The sequence below is a fragment of the Panthera uncia genome, chromosome F2 (genome assembly GCF_023721935.1).
Source record: "Panthera uncia isolate 11264 chromosome F2, Puncia_PCG_1.0, whole genome shotgun sequence".
Lineage (NCBI taxonomy): Eukaryota > Metazoa > Chordata > Mammalia > Carnivora > Felidae > Panthera > Panthera uncia.
In genome coordinates, this window is record NC_064812.1 from 53,063,390 (window position 1) to 53,086,009 (window position 22,620).

At 39.7% G+C, this 22,620-nt stretch overlaps 1 protein-coding gene and 1 long non-coding RNA gene across 2 annotated transcripts in view; one reads left to right on the top strand and one right to left on the bottom strand.

Moving 5' to 3' along the window:
* Positions 1 to 22,620, top strand: part of PAG1 (phosphoprotein membrane anchor with glycosphingolipid microdomains 1) — a 142,831-nt gene that overhangs the window by 52,717 nt on the left and 67,494 nt on the right. The window lies entirely within an intron of this gene.
* On the bottom strand, positions 17,009 to 18,959 carry LOC125924833 (uncharacterized). The gene is made up of 2 exons (XR_007458590.1): positions 18,872 to 18,959; positions 17,009 to 17,604 (listed from the first exon to the last, which is right to left on the bottom strand). It is a non-coding gene; the product is annotated as an uncharacterized LOC125924833 (long non-coding RNA).

The following is a 22,620-nucleotide window of genomic DNA, read 5'->3' on the forward strand; positions in this document are numbered from 1 at the left end:
CACTTAAATGTTACCTTCTCAGGGGTGCCTGGGTGGCCCAGTCAGTTAAGCATCTGACTCTTGATCTTGGCTCAGGTCATGATCTCATGGTTTGTGGGTTCGAGCTCCACATCAGGCTCTGCACTGATGGCATGGAGCCTGCTTGGGATTCAGGCTCTCCTTCTCTCTGCCCCTCCCTCACTTGCACACTCTCTCTCTCAAAATAAATAAATAAACATTAAAAAAAAATGTTACCTTCACAAAAAAGACTTCCCCAAGCAGCCGTAGCTTAGGAATCCCTCAAGATACTCTATCAACTTCTTTTTCCTTTACTTTTTTTTTTTTTAATGTTTATTGATTTTTGAGTGAGAGGGTGAGAGTAGGGGAGGGGCAGAGAGAGAGGGAGACAGAGGATCCAAAGCAGGTTCTGTGCTGACATCAGCGAGCCTGATGTGGAGCTTGAACTCATTGACGGTGACCTGAGTTGAAGTTAGATGCTCAACCCACTGAGCCACCCAGGTGCCTCTTTCCTTTACCTTATTTTTAAAAAAAATTTTTTTAACGTTTATTCATTTTTGAGAGACAGAGACAGAGCATGAGTCGGGGAGGGGCAGAGAGAGAGAGAGGGGGACACAGAATCCGAAGCAGTCTCCAGGCTCTGAGCTGTCAGCACAGAGCCTAACGCGGGCTCGAACTCACGAACTGTGAGATCATGATCTGAGCCGAAGTCGGAAGCTTAACTGACTGAGCCACCCAGGCACCCCTTTCCTTTACCTTTTTTTAAAATTTTTTTTTAATTATGTTTCTTTATTTTTGAGAGGCAGAGAGAGGCAGAGTGTGAGTGGGGGAGGGGCAGAGAGAGAGGGAGACAAAGAATCTGAAGCAGGCTCCAGGCTCTGAGCTGTCAGCACAGAGCCTGATGTGGGGCTCGAACTCACAAACTGTGAGATCATGGCCTTAGCCAAAGTCGGATGCTTAACCGACTGAGCCACCCAGGTGCCCTCCTTTACCTTTTTAATTTACTTTCCCCATCTGATACTTTAGTGTTAATCCCTTTGGTCAGTCTTCACCTGTAGGAAAGTAGGCTGACTCTTCATCTGTTTTGTTTATCTTATATCCTCAGTGCCTAGAGCAGTGCCTGGCATGTAGTAAGCACCCAGATGTTCTGGATATGCTTTCTTCTCTGGATCTTCCCCTCTTGCTGATCTTCGAAACCATTTCATCATCACTGCCTGGAAGCAGACTTTACTGTCACCTCCCCTAGCTGTAGAATCCACGGTACTTGAAACTCTGTATTTCTGTAATTAACCGGTGGTTGCTTCCTGGTTGCGGCATCTGATTTGTGCGATAATAATACATCTGTGTGTTAATATGATAGGCATTTCAGGCGCGTGAGTCCTATCAAGTTTTCCAACCACAAGATAGCTTACAAAAGATTTTGAGAGATAAACACATACGCATTTAAGAACCACCTATGCACTGGCATTAATACTAAAGGTCAACTGGGTAGAGGGCTCTGCTTTGATGGTAGACTTAAGCAATGGCTTGTTGTAACTTCCTTTTTTTGGTAGTGTTATTTAACTTACCCCTGTGAATAACTCTTTTAGAAGGAAGGCTTTCGTTTTTGGAAACATTCCACCTCTCCACCCCCAGCTCTAGCCCAGAAGCCTGAGTCTGATCTTGTTATGTCTGGGAATATCGATTTTCTACTAATGGCTGTATTTTACATGATAATGAATCCAGTCTTTTCTACAAGTCTGCTTCATTTATGCAGAATAGATATAAATTGGAACATGTATGAATCGAAGTATTCTTTCAGGCAACAAAGACGCTGCTGTAGAGCCTGCATACAATTTTATGGGCCCTTGCTTCAGGTTAACCAAGGAGATGTTGGTTCTGGGGTCATCAAAGATGATTGTTGGACAGTTTTAGGTGGACAGAAAACAGCTTTTAAATTTCAGGGCCTTTGCTACTTATACTTGCTTCCTGTCTTAGAAAGGTCAACATCTTTTACACTTTGAAGTAGTAATCTCTTGCATATTAGTTACCTTGAAAGCATTTAATGACACTCCTCACTGATTTTCAATAATAAGGAAAAGTTGTTCCAAATTGATCTTAGCTCTTAATACAGAAAAGGCAGAAAATTAAATCAGCAAGGAGGGTGTATCAAAAGCCTTTTGTAAATGCTGTAGTCTCTCAAAAATCTAATCCTTGGGGCACCTGGGTGGCTCAGTCTGTTAAGCGTCCAACTTTGGCTCAGGTCATGATGTCACAGTTTGTGAGTTCGAGCCCTGCGTTAGGCTCTGTGTTAACAGCTCAGAGCCAGGAGCCTGCTTCAGAATGTGTCTCCCTGTCTCTCTTCTCCTCCACCACTTGCACTCTCGCTCTCTCTCTCTCTCTCTCTCTCTCTCAAAAATAAACATTAAAAAAATAAAAAATCTGACACTTGAGAGAAATTTATTTTGTTCTGGAAAGAATAGGTTACTTTCCAAAGAGATGCAAAATGCCTTTCATTTTTAAGAGATGGATTATAGCCTATGAATGGAATAGTAGGATTCTCAATTTTTAAAAATCAACATGTAAGGAAAACATTCTGATACTGCAACGTTCTTTGACTTATACAAGAATTACCTCTACAGAGTAATTTATAGATAAGGTCTACTAATTAATAGTCCAGCATTTCAGAAGTGCTCAGCTCTTGGGATATTTATTTATTTCTATTTCTGAGCTTTATAAAAAGGTGTCTTAGATCCCAGAAAATAATGGGTGGTTTAAAAATTCTAGGAGTAAGTTTCTCTTGGTAAATAGTGTGACAGAAACTTGGTTTCTCACTAATGGACAGTTTTGAGTTCGGATCTGATGCCAGTGGTCTGGGGCAGAAACACAAAATTTTATTTGCTTAATTTGGACTACTAATCTAGTCTTTTATTCTTTTATTCAAAAAAAAAATTAATGTTTGTTTTTGAGCGGGGAGGGGCAGAGAGAGGCGGAGACACAGAATCCAAAGCAGGCTCCAGGGTCTGAGCTGTCAGCAGCAAGCCCGACCTGGGGCTCGAACCCACAAGCCCCAGGGTGAGATCATGACCTGAGCCAAAGTTGGACGCTTAACCGACTGAGCCACTCAGGCACCCCTCGTCTTTTATTGTTTTCAAAAATAGGAAGTTGGAAAAAAATACTTAGGCTTTTAAAGTAAGAAAAATGTGTTTTTTAGAGACACCTTTTTACAGCTCCCAGTTTAGCTTTGGAGAAGGAATAGACTCCTTCAGGAATTTAATGAGCATTCTGGACTGTCTCTGAAGGACACATGCACAGAAAGCCTTGCATATAATTGCAGGTCGTTTACAGACCCTCCCAAAGTTGGCCGGAAACCCCGTGGGGTTATCTATCTCTAGGGCCCAGGTAACAAACCCTGACTTGCACCTTCTAAGTAGAAGCTGGTGCTTCGTTTTTGTGCTATAAATACTGGTCATTTAATTCCTGGCATTAACATAGCACCCAAGGCCTATTTGAATGTTTCTATGAGTTTCATTTAAATAGACACAAAGTTTATTTAGTCCTTTAGCAATGGAGTCTATGTTTAAGATGTTGGCTGTTATTAATGAAATAGTTATAAAGCTATCTATAGTTATATGAAATAATTATAGAAATAAGCAGACACACTTTAAGTGTTATGAATGCTGTTTGCCCTTACATAACCAAATCATTATATTTTCTCTTGCTGTGCCTTCCTTGGCTTTTCTTTAATATTGAAATACTCCATCCATTTCATGGGTGGGAACAATTCATCCTAGGGTTCATATGCTTTTGGAGAAATTAAAAACTGACTTTAACAAAAATTTCTAATTAAATATATTTAATAATCCAGTATGTTTTGTGTGATTATTGAACTTTAAAAAAATGGAAAAATAGTATCACTGGTAAAATAGAATGTAGAAATTGATTATTTTTACTTATAACTTAAATTATGTTTTCTTTTTAGGTTAGTGGCTTTTCTTGTACTTCTTACTACCATATATGTGTATCCCTATGCTAGCCATTGTTTCACATGTCAAGGAAAAGAGTAAAAATATATCCTTACTGAACTGCACAGAAATTGAAAATTAAATGCTTTCAAATTTGTATCATATGAATTTGCCTTACATATATATGTTCTTTCTAGGTGATCATATCCAATCCCAGGACTTCACTGTCCTCTAACTTGGGTTGGCAAATTGTGACTGCCAGTCCAAATACATTGATACCTATTTTTATAAAGTTTATCAGAACACAGACACCCTCATTAGCTGTTGTTTATGGCTGCCTTTTTGCTGCAGTGACAGAGTTGAGTAGTTGTGATAGACCATATGGCCTGCAAAGCCTAAAATATTTACCCCTTACAGAAAGTAGTTGCATACCCTGATATTGCTCACTACTTCCAACCTTTCTCCTGAGAACTTAATTCCTAAATTTAGCTACCCACCAGATTCCTTTACCCCCATGCCCCACATCCACCATAAAGTCAACACATAACCAAACTGAGTTCCTCTGTTTATTTCCCACCCTAATCAGTTGCTGTGTCGGAGTCTCCTATCTCAGTTAATGGCACCACCGTATGCCCAAGGTGCTTCTCTCCTTTATACTCACGCCTGATCTGTCACTAAAGCCAGTGCATTGACTATTCAGAATACACCAGTGCCTTGTACACCATAATCTAGGCTTTTAGTTAACCCGTGCTCATCGTTCTTAAATTCTCAGGCCCCACCTGCAATTAGACTAGAAGTCCCTTTTTTGGCCTTTTAGAAGTTGCCATAAGATGTATTCAGTGAGAAGGAATTATTGGAATGTTTTCATGAACTGAGTCATGGAAAGATGTGTTCATTTCTGAACTTCAGATACTGTGTCACAAATAAGGATTTAGATGTGCTGGGAAGTCAGAATATTGTATGTTTATTATTTGAATGCGCTGAAGACAACATGGCTATTTGATTTACTGGGTTGGAACTTTAAAAGAATTCCTTGATGTTTTGGGGTGCCTGGGTGGCTCAGTTGGTTAAGCGTCCAACTTCAGCTCAGGTCATGATCTCGCGGTCCATGAGTTCAAGCCCCACATAGGGCTCTGTGCTGATGGCTCAGAGCCTGGAGCCTGCTTTGGATTCTGTGTCTCCCTCTCTGCCACTCCCCCGTTTGAGCTCTGTCTTCTCTCTCAAAATAATAAATAAACATTTAAAAAGGAAAATAATTCATTGATGTTTTAAAATTAAATCTTTGTTCTTTATGCAGGGCCTCACTGGCTGGGGCATGAGGAGTTAAAACCTTAACATTAGATTACCCTTTTTTTCTGGTTCATCCAAAGAACATATTCAGATAACAAATGCATTTCTATCCTCATCAGTATTACTTGAATATTGTTTTAAAGCTTATGATATTATTAACTCTGCATTCTCCTTTATGAATTTAAAATTATGCTTATAATAACTGATGAGGACCATAGAAGAGCATAGTAAAAATAAATAAACTTTGAAATGCAAAAGGATTAGTGGGGATAATAAATATCCACACAGTGTTTTAGCGTTTTTGATCTTGGCGTTTGTTTTATCTGGCAAATATTTTCATAGTGCTTTAATTTCAGTTTCTCTATCTGAAAAATTATGCAGGAGCAGTCTTTGTTTTCAAGAACAACAGAAATGTTTACAGCATTTACGTCAAAAGCAGAGGTCATAAATTAATTCTAATCCTCTGAGCAAAGACATTAGCCTTTGTGTAACATTAGGATTTGAGCTTGTTCACACAAAATAATCCCAAGAATAATAGTTCCCTGTGCTGAACGGTGATCTTAAAGATTAATATTTTTCTTTGGTTAATGATTATGTAATATATTAATAAGCTTCTCCAAATACTTCCTGAAAATTTAATTATCTGTAGACTTTCAAAGCTATATTTTGATCAGACATGTAAAGAAGCAATGTAGCTCAATTACTGTCACATTAAGGATGATTTTACATTCTGATTTAGAGAAAAATGCCACCCACCATCAGACTTCAAAATAGCTGAAGTACTTAGAGAAGGAAAGCGAGTGGTTGAGGACATTAAGCTAAACTATTGTCTCAATACCCTGTGGGTCAGGCAGTCTGGCGCAGCGAAGGTGACTGCTAGCCCTGTATTACCATTTCACTGTTCCATCCACCTGTGGTAGTGGCACCCCCGGGACCTGCCACCCACGCTGGAGGGTGCCCCACAAAGTCTCCCTACAAGGTCTCACATAAAAATCACTTTCAAGTCTTCAGTGAATAGATTTTAGCAGGTTGATAGTCCCTTCCAGTCATCTTTTTCTGAGAACTAGGCAGTTTGGGGCAGAACAAAGAGATCGAGGCTTCTGTTACAAGTGTGGCTCTGATAGAGATTGTGTAGCCTTCGATGGGCGCCTTAGCTCATCTTCATACGTGAAAGGGGAATATTAATCCCTACTTTATGAAAGTTGTAAAGGATAGGAATAATATTTGCAGAGCACCTGGCAGGTGATAGATGCTTAGGAAATTGTGGTAGTGGTGGTTGATGTTACAATAATAACAACAACAGCAGCAACAGTAACAACAGCCACAGCCATATTGGAGGCAATACACTCGTTAATTGTACATCTTGTACAATTGTTCGGTTTTCTGGTATCAGCCTTGTCACTCAGGTGCTCTCGTGAGCTGAGGGAAGGAAGAGTAATCTCAATCTTTATGAATAAATGGGTCTTCCTGGATGCCATATTTTCTATCGTATGAGATCATGACTTCATATCATTGAGAAAAATGTGCTGAAGTCATGCAGATATTCATAACAGCACAGTGTTTTCAAAATGAAGATGAGGAAACTACTTGCCTCAACAATGAGGACATGGCCAAGGATATAAAAATAGATAATATTTTATAATTTTTAAAATGGCATATAGAGGCTGTTTTGAAACATGGAACTGCATATCTGATATAATAACTGAAAATGGTGTATTACGGTGTTTCTTTGCCGATGGCAACTTTGTAAATATTTCTATAAAATTAAAGAGCAAAGGAAATTTCAGAATACGATAGATAAGCAGGGTCTTAATGTTCATTGGTTTCTTTATTTTCCACAAAGTTATTTAACTTTATAAATGTTATGACCTGTCCTAAGAATGTAAATAACTTTCATTTACTCATTCCAATGAGAACAAGCATTCTGTGTTCCTAATGACAGGTTTGAACATGAACTCTGGAATGAAATTATTTTGTAAATTACCCCTCTTCTGTTTTTTATTTTTCTGGGTTGCCAAAATCTTGTCTGTGTCTGATAAGCCAAAGAAGGTGGGAAAGTTGAACAGAAGATTTATCCAATTAATTAATCCAATACAAATAGAGAAATGCATAAGTAGATGTACCATTCTGTAATAATTTATGTGGCAATTTGGGACCTGATGGTTTGAAAAAGCTTAAGTGGTCTTTTAAAGGGCAGCTGACAGTGATTTATATAAATTAGGACTTCACTGTGTTCTCATTTTTCCTTCCCTCTCATCACATCTAACAGGGACTCTAGTGTGGCTGTGCTCAGTTTACCTAAGAGAGCCATGCCCTCAGGCACCGTGCATGATACTTGGGCTTGTGATAACCTTGGCATCACAATTACCTACCCCAGCATTCAGACAATATCAGAGGTAGCTCACAGATTGACAGGGAATACACACTGAGATATAATGCTGCATTTATTAAGAGTTTTTTAAACCGTAGATGGACTTCATCTCAAGACAAGGAAACCATAAGGCAAATATAAAGTTACAGTCCTCTAGAGGAAGAAGGTGGTGGAAGGGATGGACAGGTACAGCACACTTGGGTGCACCTCTCTCCTTGTTCAATTCCAGAAGGTTGATAACCCGTGAAGGTATGAGGTGGAGGTCGCTGTTTCTTTGTAATGAGCGCAAGTTCTACTGTGTTCTGCCAGCTGATCAGCGAGAGCGAGGCCACGCTTGTGGGGTCAGCTCACTGGCCGATTGACTCAGTTACCTCCACTCCTTTTTTCCTTGCTTCATTGGGTTTCTCTACATCATGCTTGCTGGTCTTTATTCCTGCCTGGCAGGGAACCTGCCTTAAATCCAAATGTATTTACCACTTATTGATAAATTTATGGGCAAAGATAGATAAAAAGCAATGGGGATGCCATTCCTTTTCATTTTAGGACTAAACACGGGTCTTCTCTCTCATACTTTGACATTTTATGACCACTGCACTTATGAAGAGGCAATCTCACATTAAAATTGTGGCTTGAAAGCTACAGAGTGCTTCCCTGTGATTTCGGATATGTGAAAACCCAAAATGGAACATCAAAAAGGGTCTTCTCCGGCAACATTCCCGTCACCGTTCCTGTGAATGTTTAAATCCAAGTTTGTTTCATTAGATAAATTTTGACACTTTGGTACATGAATGAGGTAGACTAATTTATGTGATTAAATTCTCATTCATTTGATAGATTAAATGCTTCATTTAAAAATGCCAAAGGATACTTTTAATTTGGAGTTTCAATTTTAATTGAAACACTATCATTTGAATTTGAGCATTGAGGAGTAACAATGAAACATGTTTTTAATTTCTAAAGTAAACGATTAAGCTGTATTAATTTTAAAGCAGCCTTCCCTAGCTTTGCTCTTATAGGAAAAATATTTGCAAGCTTATTTGTGTTTTTACCCATATATAAAATTAAAATAGTACATTGAATATGTCATATGCATGTCGATGACTGATCCTATGTCAAATAGGATGACCTAGGGAGAGGCTAGGGACCATCTTTAACCCAGCACCAACGTGCTTTTTATTAGCCAGTAGGTGCTCAGTAACTATTGATTCTCCAAATGAATAACCACTAGGAATCAGCAATCTGAAATGGAGTACCAGCCCTGCCAATTCTTAGGAATATCACTGAACCTCTCTGAGCCTCAGTTTCCCCACTTGTAAAGTGAATATGATAATGTTTACCCTGTTTCAGGGGATACTGTGAGAGTTAAAGAAAAATGCATGACACATCTTTGAAAACTGAAGAGGGCTTTCTATAAGTAGTCCTTACTAGCATTATCATTGCGTTACAAGACTGCTCATTAGTACCATATGTTTGTTGGTTCTAGCATCCAGTTAGCATTCAATAAATGCATATGTAAGTAAAAAAGAGATTGCATGCCAAAAAATAAAAATGAATAGGAATTAGTCATTTATCACATTAATTGACCTTTAAAGTTGTATTTTTTTACATAATTGTAATCACTTCTGCATTTAATTTACTTTTGTTATTTCATGGAGGACACAAACATACACTTAGAGAATCAAATTGTTATTCCCCAGTAACATTGCACATTAGTAGCTTTATATGTCTATGTGAGGCTTTTTATGTAAAAGCAAGCAAAGGATAACGTAATATATTATAGGAAGGTGTAAGGTGCAGGTAAATGAAAATTTGGCTTATGATGGATTACCATTACTGCTTTGGAAATTAGATATGGATACACCTGCATACACCCCACATACAATTCACTCTTAGATGTGCTGTAAATTCAATGACAGGGTTTTGTTGAAATGAGATCTTGTGGGTTTTGATGAAAAAAATCAGTATATGCCTTATATTTTATTCTCTCTTCTTGCTCTGTGTGCTGTTAAATTTACTCTGCAGGATCACAGTGTTTAGCATTTATTAATTGCCTGTATTAACTTTATGCTAACACTGCTAAATGATACCAAAAATGCATTAATAAAGTCATAACCATTAGCTAGACTCACAGGTATTTGTAGTCCTAAGTTTTGCTTTTAATCTTCTATATAAATTGGATGATGTATTCGTATTAACCCCATCTGAGCTTATTTCTACTATACCCTGGGCATTGTGGTGAAGCCCTGGGTGGCAAAGACTTATGAGACATGACGCAAAATTATGTCCAGGCAGGGACATGGTACACAACCTCACATCCATTTTTTAAGCTATCTATATCTATACACATGCACACGCACACACTCTCATGTATATGAATGCGGCTGGAGTCTTTGATAAAAACCACAATAGTGAAACCTCTCAGACCCTTCCAAGTTCTGAAAAAATAAGAGATAGGGTTAAATAATTGGCAGGTAAGACTTAAATATCACTTTTGTTACTAGTAAAGCTCAGGTTGGAGTGCAGGGTTTTTTGTTGTGCTGATACCAAAACTCAGAAGTAAGTGCAGGCCACACTGGCAGGGACAGGGCTTTCTGCGGGCTTCAAACTATGGCGTGAAGATCAGAGGAAAACACATCTTCCCAGAGGTCAGCCCCACTCCCTAGAGGATGAAAGGAGTTGCTGAGCCTAGGATACCTCATTCGTGCTTTCTCCAGTCACCCATTAGAAAGACCCAGGAAAAACCCAGAGTGTTATCTACTTCAACTGTGTAGAGAAAGGATTCACTCCCGATATAGGACAGGTAAGATAATACTTGATGCCAGATGAGCTGAGCAGAATCTAAGGACAGAAGGAAAAGACAGAAGGAGCAGAATCTAAGGACAAAAGAAGGACCTTCAGTACTTGGAACTAAGTGGCCAGGAGAGAAGGGGAGAGAAAATTCCTGGCGTGAATGGTATCAGCAGAGGCACAGGGAAGGTGATTGTGTGGAAGGGAGGTTACAGAGGGCTGGGAAGTCCCTCCATAGGAACTGAGGAGCCTTCAGAAGTGGCACACTTGAGTATCTCTTTGTGAATGTGTGTGAGAGGTGTTTTTTTTTTATTGCATTGAACTCTGGGAATGTTTTGGGGTATTCATATATTTGCATGGTTCTCTCTATAACTTATCTTCGCTGATTACGTGTACCTGTATGTTTTCCAGATAGGTCTTGAACTTGGTAACTAATCATCAGATTTCAATAGCAAAGAGTATCATTTTTGGAGTATGTGACCTATATAAGGACATGCTGCAGAGCGTAATTATTCCCTCCCTTTCCATGATGCACATCTCTGTGGTTACATTAAAAGTGCTCTCTAAAATGGATTTAGTTCTGAGGTAGTTTTCAAAGCTGAACTTGTAGAGTATGTCAATCTGGGTGGACCCAGTGGAATCCTGCTCATTGAGTCATGCTCAGATACGTTCATGAGCCAACAACCTATTGATCTTGAAGGCTTTTTATAGCCTACGTTTCTCCCAAATAAAGTCCTTAGAAATGGGGCCTCAAAACAGTAACAATCAATTATGGAGTCATTTATTACATAGATTTTTTATTCCATGTAGTAAATCACATTTGCTCCAAAACAGTGTTAGTTACTAAAAAGGAAAAAAAAAAAATCCCTTTAGTACAATGAGATTCTAAGATGGCTGTATCCTGTGCCCCATAAAGCAATTGTTAACTCTTTGCTGAATGCTCTGGGGATGGAATGGTGAGAGCAGAGAATGCTCATTAGCTACCTTCTCTGCCTTTTAATGTTTACTATTTATTTTTGAGAAAGAGGAAAAAAGAGAGAGAGAGAGAGCGTGAGTTAGGGAGGGGCAGAGAGAGAGGGAGACACAATCCAAAGCAGGCTCCAGGCTCTGAGCTGTCAGCACAGAGCCCGATGTGGGGCTTGAACCCACAAACCATGAGATGATGACCTGATCCGAAGTCGGACGCCCAACCGACTGAGCCACCCAGGCCCCCCATACCTTCTCTGTCTTCTAGAATTTGAAATTTCATTGGGGAAATGTGACTGGCATTTGCATCATAGGTGGTAAATACAAATAGTATATGAGTAAGTGCCAAGATGTCTGCTTTTGTCATTCTTTGCCTTGTCTATTCAGAAAATATTGAACAGTTTGGCAAGTGTTGAAGATACTGTGTTCTTTTGCCTGACATCCTGACAAATGTTACCGTCTTGATTTAGTACAGAGGTCATTGGATTCAACACATAACTGATTTCCCCTCCATTATCTAAAACTTGGTAGATTTGAGTAATTCCCTTCTTGGCTATCATTCATCATTTTGGTTCCTTCCTTGTTCTTGTATTTATTGAACTAAATATATCTCTAATATGATACAGAGGTAAAGAAGAAGTTCCGAGGCCTAATGAAGTTGCTGTATGTTGGCAACAGGATGGTCAGAGTGTGCGGGCCTGGTATGATACGTCCCGGTGTCTGTCGTGATTTCTTTAGGATGTTGTAAACTTCACAGGATATGGTTTTTGTTTGTTTTCTCTTGAATTAGTGCAGAAGATTTAACTTATCTATGCAGATGTTTGGCAACTAAAGAGTTAACTTGTTTTGACTACAGTTCTTGCAGACTGGATTGAATTAAATGTATCATGCTTTTTTTTTTTTTTAATGTGTTTAAATAGTTATAATTCGCATGTACTACAATTCGCTCATTTAAACTATACAGTTTAGGGGCACCTGGGTGGCTCAGTCGGTTAAGCGTCCGACTCTTGATTTTGGCTCAGGTCATATCTCACGGTTCGTGAGTTTGAGCCCCATGTCGGGCTCTGTGCTGACAACGGGGAGCCTACTTGGGCTTCTCTCTCCCTCTTTCTCTGCCCCTCCCTCCCTCTCTCTCTCTCTCTCTCTCTCTCAAAATAAACATTTTAAAAAATAAAAAATAAACTATACAGTTTAGTGGCTTTCAGTATATTCACAGAGTTTTGCAACATCATCATAGTCAACTTCAAAGCATTCTTATAACTCCAAAAGGAAACCCCTCGTTCCTTCACTGTCACACAATGTCCCCATCTTCGGCACTCCCCCCCCCCCCGCCCCAGCCCTAGGCAAGCACTGATATACTTTCTATTTCTAATGAAGACTCTAATGAAGGAAGCAATCATCTCAAGTTTCTAAGTGTGACAGATTAAAAGAATGAATCTCATAAAAAATAATGGCAAGCCCGAACGCAGTCACATATTCATATGTGGGAAAGTACTCCTCGGTCATTATCTGTTGTGTGCATCAGATTTGCAGTCAACCTCCACTCTTTCCACAAGACATGTTTAATAAGATAAAGTCTATGATAAATTGCTGTAGTCATGGCACTGTGTACTGTTTACCGAGAAAAATACCATTTTGGACATTCTTTATGTAGGGACTTTGCTGCTAAGGTAATGGGTCTCCCCTCAAGGAGCTCACAGCAGAGAAGAGGGAGATGGATGTGTGTAAACAACAGCTACAAAATAATGTCCAGATGCTCTGAATACAGCACAGAGGGGACTCACGGGACAGTCAGATATGCCTGGGAAGCCTGGCAGAGAAGGGGGATGTCCAAAACAGTTCCTGAAGGAAGTGGCCCTGGGAGATCAGCTGAGGCACATTAGCAGTGCATGCAGGCATGAAGAACGGCATTTGGGTAGAGGGACCAGTGTGTTCGGAAGCAAGGAGGTTCAGAGTCAAGGAGGTAGGAAGCATCTTTTCACGTGAGACATAAGGCAGTAGGGTGTTGTTCACAGGAAGGTTTGGAAGGAAGATACGGAGGCAGTGAGCCACACTGCATGAGAGGTGCTATGTGAGGTATCTAGGAGGTTGAACTTGGCCCTCTGCATTAGTTTCCTGTGGCTGCTATTACAAAGTAGTACAAACTGGGTGGCTTGGAACAACAGAAATTCATTATCGCACATTTCTGGAGGCTGAAATTCCAAATCAAGGTGTCAGCAGGTTCACACTCCTACTGAATTCTGTAGGGGAAAGACCTTTCCTTGCTAGTTCTAGTTCTGGTATCCCCAGACAGTCTTTGACTTGGGTCAGCCTGATTCTACTCTCTGCCTCTGTCGTCACATGATGCATTTCCTGTGCTTCTTCACTTTATCTTCACTCCATGCATGTCTGTCTCTGTGTCCAAATTTCCTCTTTTTGTAAGTCATATTGGATATGACCTCATTTTAACTTGATTACCTCTATAAAGACTCTATTTCCAAATGAGGTCACATTCTGGGGTACTGGAGATTAAGACATCAACATCCATTTCTTAGGAGAGAAAATGCAAACTGTAATGCCCACCAAGCATTAGTGTGTTACTGAAGGAATTTAAGCAAAGAAATTAAGTGACTATATTTGCATTTTAGTAAGTCACTTGGTCAGCTGTGGAGGATAAATATAAAGGAGTCAAGAAGAGTTAGGAACCTGTTGACCTTGTCCAGGCAAGAAGTCTTATGGATCTTGGATGTCTGATCAAGTAAATAAGGTGTTACTTTATTCTTCTCTCATCAAATTGAAAAAAGAGAGAGAGAGAGAGAGAGAGACCAACAAATCCACAGCAGCACTGGAAAGCCAGGCAGATATACCATTAGCAGACAAAGATACCCAAGAATGCCAGAAGGTATTAAGATAAATTAATCTGATTGGTGGTAAAACCCAACAAAACAGAGAAGTACATTCTTTTTTACAGCCTCATAGACAGTATATTAATACAACATTGGCTTTAGGTCAGTGAGGAGAGGGAGAATGAAATGAAAAGTACACGTGCCCTTTGACCCATCAATTCCATGTCTGTGAATCTGTCCTATCAATATCCTCACTCACAACCAGAGATATATAGGCAAGAGCAATCATATAACATTGTTTCTAATTGAGGAATACCAAAAACAATGTAAATATCCATTGGCATGGAAATGCCCCAATATAGTATCTCCATACCATTGAATGCTCTGTAGGTATTAAAAGAAATGAGATAACTCTAGGGGTGCCTGAGTGGCTCAGTCGGTTAAGTGTCTGACTTTGGCTCAGGTCATGATCTCATGGTTTGTGGGTTCAAGCCCCACATCGGGCTCTGTGCTGACAGCCCAGAGCGTGGAACCTGCTTTGCATTCTGTGTCTCTTTTCTATCTCTGCCCCTCCCCTGCTCATGCTTTCTCTCTCAAAAATGAATAAACGTTTAAAAAAAAATTTTTTTTAATGAGATAACTCCATATGTGCTAGAATGAGAAGTTCTCTAACATACAGCAAATGAGTACAATGAAACTGTTGAAAAATGCCTACTGTAGGGATGCTTTATGTTACCAAATATGTAGCAAAGAAAGAAAAAAACTTTAGATTTTTATATCTTTCCAGGCTTTTTTAAGTGTTTTACTCAATTCTAAGTGTGCTTACCTGTAGGATAGGAAATGGGATTAGGGCAATAAGGTAAAAAGGAACTTTTCATTTTTCATAGTAGGTTTTTTTTTTTTGTATTCTGTGAACCTTTTCAATACGCAGGTATTATAACAACTGAAAATTTACTGTAACAAACATTCAAGGAGGTAGAACCCATGAGACTTGGTCAGTAGGTGAATGTGCTGAACAGCAGGACGGAAGGAACAGGGAAAGCAGGAGATAAATGGAAGGGATAATGGGGAGGCGAGAATTCAAAACCCCTCAGAAACAAAGGGGCAACATTTTAAAGAGAGAGAGCTGTTCTATTTTTTAATAAAAGAAGCAAACAAAAAAGATAGAAGGTGTATCTTACCGTTAAAAAGATGTACGTGTTACAGTTTGAGAAATAGGATTTCTTCATCTTCAGCTACAGTTGGCAAAGCCCTTCACCATGAGAATGGAGAAGCAGAGCACCATGAGCTGAGAGTTGGTTGCAGAAATTAGTGTCATCCCCAGAACTGCTTCTCCTGAAGAGTGTATTAGGCCACCAGTAACTTAGTGCTAGCCACTTACCAATTGCAGATAAAAGAACAGACTAGCGGAGATGGGTGCCTATCTGTGGAATGGAAAGGAAAACGTTCCCCCTTTAACTCATGCGTTCCTCTCGCTTTTCCCTCTTTTCTGTCTTCCTCCTTTACCCCTTCTTCCTTTGCGCGCGTGCGCGCGCGTGCACACACACACACACACACACACACACACCCGTGCCTGTGATACAAATCTGCCAGACTGAAAACAAAGGTAAAAGAAAAGGAACTAATAGAAGACTGGATAATCCAAATCAGATAAGCACCTCCTAAGAATGATAAGGAAAGAGATCTTCTTCCAAGAACATTATGTGAAAATTTTGTGGTCTACTTAGCATCAAAAATGTGATAAGTAATATTAACACTGCAGAAAGCTTGAAAAACAAGGGACAATAGTATTTCCAACATCCGCTCTTATTTACTGTTTATGAACAAAACGCTTTCGTCGCATTATTTTATGTGAGCCTCATATCAACCCTTTGAAGGAGGGAGTGCTTACACCTCTTTATGAAAGGGGATACCGAGTCTCACAAACAGGCAAGAGAGGTAGTTAGGTCTCAGAGCCTTATCTGCTCACATCTCAGCTGTCTCTTGTGTACGACAGTCTGATGTCTGCCTGGCTTAGCAGAATATCCTTAATACCACACTGATTTGTCTCTCAAGCTAAACCTTTCAGACATTACCCTTCAAAAACTTGTTTTGTCAGCTGTCCTAACTTGGAAGAATCATAGAAGTTAGCAGAGTATATTAATTCATGTCACTTATTGAGTGGAGTGGTCATTTGAACAACAAAAATCTTGACATAAAAGGGGATAGATTGTGCCCTTTGAGGGGGGCGAACCAACAATAGCTTACAAAATAAAAATGTAGAATTTAATTTCAGAAATAGTTGTCTCCTCGTTCATGATGCTAAACATAGAGAGGGTGTTATCAGAAGCCATGAGCAATGAAGGAACGATTGTAGCTATGGGGTTCTGCTTTAGCCAGGCTCTGAGGGATTTCCTGACACTGGCTTTACAGGTATTGGTTATATTTGTTCATATGAAGAAATACTATCAACTGTTTCACTAATTCATAGCATGCAAACCCAGCTTCTCTATCTGAAGGCTAAAGCAGAGAAAATGTCACTAAATATACTCCCTGCAGGAGTTAGAAGTACAGTAAGGAAGTCATTCACTGATAGATGTTCAGTTTTTAGCAGTTTCCAGACACAACACTTCTCAGCTGTAACCTTCCCCACAGCATCTTCAGAAAGCTACAATGTGCACATGGGAATGGGCGTATAGATTAGCACCTGAAATAAAATCGCGAGCCACAACGGTCCCCGCTGAGAGTTCCCTGCTTCCTCCAAGGAATATGCTCCTGGGCTGAGACCCTCCCTCCCCCTGCAGCATCCCTTTCAAACAACATAAAGATCTGACAAATGGCCAAGAAAGTCTCTTGTTGCTCATTCTTTTAGGTCTGAGGTTAGTTTTGCTACAGCACATTTTTCTTATTTTTTCCTGTATGGTGGTTTTGTATAGATTTCCTTACCTCTACTACTTCTTAACTACAGGATAGTTACCATGGTAATACCTGTTGATGGCAGACCAAAAAAAAAAAAAAAATGCAATTCTGCCATGAGGAAGCTGCTTCTGTATTTCTTGCTTCTGGCTCTCACAGTTAGGTTCAGGGGACATATTTGTTTCTTTCTAGGCTTGTAGGTGACACCAGTTTTTCCATTTGGGCAGATTGATATGGAAATTGCCTTAGCTGTCTCTGTGTTATATGCTAAGATACAACCTCCTGGAACATTTGTTTCCTGGTGATTTTTATCAACTATAATAGAGATTGTGTCTTTGTTCCAAGGAGTTCACAGTCTTGAAAGCCTGGGGGTTTTTTTTCTTCTCTTTTTCTCTCATTTTTTTCTTCCCTCTTCCTTTTCCCTTCTACTTGATCAATTAGATGGGTTTATGTTCCTTCTTTGACCAGACAGACAAAGGGCCACGGTAGCAGAGCCCGTATTTCACGTCTCACTTAAAATGCCATTGGTCTGGAAATCAAAACAATAAAGAAAATAAAACCTGGGTTGTACATAATGCCAATTAGTTATACAAGGCAGGTTAGTGGACATATGTTCTAGATATTAAGTAAATTGAAGGGACTTAAAATAACAACATGCTAAAGGGCAGTCATGAACTCTCCATTGCTAGTATCTTATTACAGAAACTTAGCTAGATCATAAATAATACATATTTAAACAGGCATTTTGGTATGCCTGTTCTGGATATGGCAGTGTAGCAGAGTCTTTGGATGAGATTTCTAGACAAACAAAAAGAGACACCGTCCCTGAAGCCAAATCAGCTGATTAGGGACAACACAACACAGGTAGACATGTGTTCGACACATAAGACATGATGAGGGCACCACTACAGAAAGGTAATGAACGAAAAGGGACCTGGGTTCTGTTCATGGCTCAGACCCTAAAGAGCTGTGTCATCACAGCTGGGCATTGGTTTTCTTATTGCCAAAATTAGTTGGGCCGAAATATTGTGGGTTTGCTTTTAACTCTAAAATTATATTAATCCAATTCTGAAATAGGCACAGGTGCTACACAGTAGAACACTGGACGGGGAACCAGAGCAGGCTTTTAAGCATGAATTTTGAGGGACTTTTCAACGACAAAGAAAAGCATAAATTAAGCAAGGGCAGGAGTCAAAGAAAAAGTAAATGATCTGTCATATCAGTCTAAATATAATACGTCCCAATGAAGTCAAAAATACCTTAGGAGTTTTGATCAGTCCAGATTCTTAAGGAGCCCCTTCAAAATGTTCCTCACAATTAAAAAAAATATTGAAAGTTTTCTCTTTAATTCTACTTCATATTGTTTCGGTGACTGTTCCCTTCATCTATTTCTGAAAACAGCATTTAAAAATACAGATTACCTCTTTGAGATTGTATCACGAGTTATGTGAACATCCCTGTTACTTCAATGTTCACTTGAATTTATATAATTAAGAAATAGTTCTGGTATAGCAGCTGGGCTGATGTGTAAACCTTCTTGATATGAGAAATGCAGAGTAATGACCACTGCCTTGCTCACCCTCACCTCTGTGCATTTAAGTCAGGACTCCATATTAGAGAACTTGACCATTTTTTCCATGCCCTGGCTCTGTATTGGTTTCCTAGGGTTGCCATAATAAAGTACCACAGACTGGGTGGATTATCTCACAGTTCTGGAGGCTATAAATATAAGATCACAGTGTCAGCAGGGCATTCTCCTTCTGAAGGCGCAGGAAAAGGTTCTGTCTGTTCCACACCTCTTTTTAAGCTGCTGGTACGTCCCTGGACTGTGGCTGCGAACCTCCTGTCTTCACAGAGCATTCTCCCTGTATACATTTCTCTTTATCCAAGTCTCCCCCTTTTATGAGGACACTGATCACATTAGATCAGGGGTCCACCCTTCTCCATTATGACTTCAACTAATTACATCTGTAATGATCACATTTCCAGATGAGGTTACATACTGAGGTATTGGGGATTAGGACTTCAGCCCTTCTGGGGGCTGACCCTTGGGAACAACATTTCAACCCATAACAGGCTAAAAAGGCAGCACATGGTCATGCTTACACATGCAAAGTCCAGTATTCCAAGTATAGCCACCCCGCAGAGAAGATGCAGCTTAGTAGATCAGAGACCATCATGATGCCTTCAGTTCTTCTAAACGCACCATGTTCACAAATCATAATAGAGCATTGACAGTCGCAAGGCTCTTGCTAGTGTGCTTAAGCATACATGATTAGGTCACACATTATTTCCATTCAAATGAATCTCCTTGACTTTCTCTGGGATACTGAGCATTACATCTCACTAAGTGTCTCAGAATTTCTCGAAAGGTCAACTTTGGTCATTTAGTAGTTGTTTTCCATCAGAGAAAAGATTGAAATGTCATACATACGATAGCATCTCATAAAACCTACCTCAGTTTGTAAGAGAATGGCCACATGAGTATACCAGTGACACAGTTCTGGCGTGCTATCTATAGGCAGTGTTGAAAGTCTCCGAGTGAAGTCAAATGTGTCTGAGTGTGTATACTCCCTCTGCATATATAGAAAATATGTATTCTATTTATGTACATGTATACAGAGAGAGGTGGATATAGACTTATGGTCTGTAATATACATGCATATATATATATATCATATACAGAAAGAAGGGGGCACTGTGAATTACTGGGTCCTATAGGATCCATCTGCAAAATGCTAACCCACCTGCCCCCACCACACACCCTTATGCATTCCTTTAAAATGCGTTCCTTTAAAAGTGTCCTGTAAGACACTTTACAGACAGCAATCTTTAATAATGTGGAAAGCTGCCAGGAGGACAACCAGAGCTTAGATGTATCCCCCTTCTTGACTCCACAGGCAGAGCCATCACCTCAGGCCAGCATAAATAATACAGCCAGTTCTGCAGAACCTTAATAATAGGCGGAATGGCTCTTTCTATCCTGAACTTACTCTGCAGCCAGGACTTCTAACAGGAAGTGGATTTCTGTGAATTTTGGGATTTCTCAAAAGCATTCCTGGGCAAAGCTCAAGTTAGTGTTTGATCCCACACCTTCCTCGGCTTCCTGGGGAAGGGGAAGTCTTCCTTGCCTATGCCCTCTTCCCTCACCCCATACGTACCCACCCCTTCAAACAACGTCTGGGAAGGCTTGGTGATCAGTGATCCTCCAACTCCACTATCTCTTGGATGATCCCAAGACTAGATAGAACAGAAATTACCCCTCACCAGGAAATGTCTGAAGGCCGATCTGAGGCTCTGTGATAGACAGTGAAGTGTGCCAAGCGGGTACACAGTCAGGTACCCATCATGAGGCAAAGACAAGCCAAAGCTCTAGGCTCTATGAATGGCAGCTTAAGTTCCAGTGCAAAAGGCAGATTCTCAGATAAAACAGAGTGGAAGGGACTGGAGTAGTGTTTACTTTTTGTTTTTAGCAGGAAAATAACGCTGAAAGGTGAATAAGAATGAATGAATGAATGAATGGCTGACTTCTTTATTTGCCCTGTTTATTATTCCATGCTTATTTACAGTGCCTAAAGGAGGATGTCTTTATTTATTTTACTACCAGTTCACTAACTAGTAAGTAGAGGAGTCAATTTATGTATTTTCTGCTCACCAAAGCAGCATTTAAGTTCCCAAAACTAATCTTTTTATTGTTAGTGTTTGTGCTACCTTGCTTTATGTTCAGATGTCTGAGAAGCATGCACCTTTCTTTAAATACATTAAATTTGCATATTGTAAACTATTCGATTTTTTGCCAGGAAGAAAGAATTTTTTTTTTCCTGTTGAGCACTTTGGTCATTTTGTTTTTTTCTCTGTTAATATTGAAACGGCAAGGAATTCAAATCCAAGCCTGGCTTAGGGTGCATGCTTACAGATAAGGCTTATGGGAAATAGTGTCATTTTAGACCTCTTTCCAGGTAATGTTCTTATGAAAAGAAGGCTTTTGCTCATACAATGTCATTTGTTAATAACTCGGTGTGTGTATTATAACTGTATGTGTGCTTACCTGGGTTCTGTATATTGTAGATAGTATGAGGATACGTGTTTAAGGATTTTTATCATCAGTTCCCCAGAATTCAAGAAAAATATGTTCTTCTTGGGAAGAGGATTATTTTTATTAAACCACACCATTTAAGAGGATTTTCAGAAGGAATTATTATCCCAGTGTCATATGTACATCTTTCTGAGGCCTAAAATATTTTTGATTTTTTTTTCTTTTTTTGCTTTCATCTTATCTTCATAGTCGCCTCTCTTTGGCACCTCTGAACTTTCCTTTCTTGCCTCTCCCATTTTTCTGTTCTCAGTAAAGAAAATTAACTCCCTGAAAACACTCTTTTCTTAATGGACTGTTGCTTCACATACATGAAGGATTTCAGCTGTTAGAACGTGTGAGAAATGAGGCAGGAGACATCAGATGGCATGAAAACCAGAACTGTTAACACAGAAAATCCCGGGAAAGCTGGAAGTGTAAGCTAAAGCAGCTGGGGGGTGGAAGAGACCGGAGACACAGCTGGGAGAGCTGGCAAGAAAAAAATTGCTGGAAAACGCAAGGGAGCTTAGCAAGGGGAGAAGTGCAGTGAGGGAATTGAGAATCCTGGGATGAGAGAGGAAGAAGCTTCCATGGTAAATTATGGTTTTCCAGTATTGTTCAGGACATCATAACCCATATACATTGGCTTTAGCTACCCTTTTAATTGCTCTAACCATTGAGCATATTCGGTATTATTTTCTTGCATGATTATTGTGAAGGACTGGATATTGACATTTTCATGGAAGCAAGTGTCTGTGCTTTGAGATTGATCTCTATTCTATTGATGATTTACTAATTTATCATAGAATTCAGATGGATTGGGGCACCTGGGTGGCTCAGTCGGTTAGACATCTGACTTGGGTTCAGGTCATGATCCCACAGTTTGTGGGTTTGAGCCCCGTGTCGGGCTGTGTGCTGACAGCTCAGAGCCTGGAGCCTGCTTCAGATTCTGTGTGTGTGTGTGTGTGTGTGTGTGTGTGTGTGTGTGTGTGTCTCTCTGCTCCTCCCCCACTCATGCTGTCTCTCTCTGTCTCTCAAAAATAAAATAAAACATTTAAAAAATTTTTTTAAAAAATTCAGATGGATTAATAAGAAATATGCATTAATTTATAGATATATTTGTGGTTTTCTGTACCCAAAGTATATCAAACTGCTAACATTTATCATTTGGACAAATAGGGGTATGTCTAATTAGCTAGATTAATAACCGGTTTGGTATGTATATCCAGAGGGAACTGATTAATAAATTGCTCTCTCCTTAGAGAAAGTTTTCTGGTATTTGAACCAAATCCTGTCCTAGTCAACATTCAGCCTCACTTGGGTGAAACTGTACCAATGCTTGGCCCAAAGTTAGGAGAGATGGCTAATGTAATAACAAAGTAGAGAAACCGAATTCGAGGACATCTTGACCTTTACCTCAGTGATCCAGATCTAAGTGGCAGGAATGGCACAGGGATGATGTAAGCACCTCAC